The sequence below is a fragment of the Microtus ochrogaster genome, chromosome 7 (genome assembly GCF_000317375.1).
Source record: "Microtus ochrogaster isolate Prairie Vole_2 chromosome 7, MicOch1.0, whole genome shotgun sequence".
In the NCBI taxonomy this organism is placed as follows: domain Eukaryota; kingdom Metazoa; phylum Chordata; class Mammalia; order Rodentia; family Cricetidae; genus Microtus; species Microtus ochrogaster.
The window spans coordinates 64,010,685-64,011,089 of record NC_022014.1 but is presented as its reverse complement, the minus strand read 5'-3'; positions in this window follow the sequence as shown (position 1 = coordinate 64,011,089).

Below are 405 nucleotides of genomic sequence, written 5' to 3'. Positions count from 1 at the left end.
AGAGGTTATGCCTTTGTTTTCACAGGAAACAAAATGTTATGGTTCTCTTCAAAATTAATAATGATCAGATTTGATCAGGAGAAACCCTCTGAGGATCTTGTCTGCAGACATGACGAATCTCTTTCTGAAAAGAAAAATAGGGGGATATATGAATGATAGGATAAAAGTGTAGGTTATTAATCTACTTTAAACTCAAAATCGGCTATTAATCTCAAACATTTTACATTGGTGTGGATTTTTGTGTATTGATACAAATTTAAAGTTACTTTGTTAGAAAATACACTATATATGCTTCTACTCTTGCTTAGAATATTTTTGTATATCAAATCAAATTTAAGGCTATTTTTGTTATACTAAATATATATGTATATATGTTTATACTTTTGCTTAAGGTTTTGTACCTAT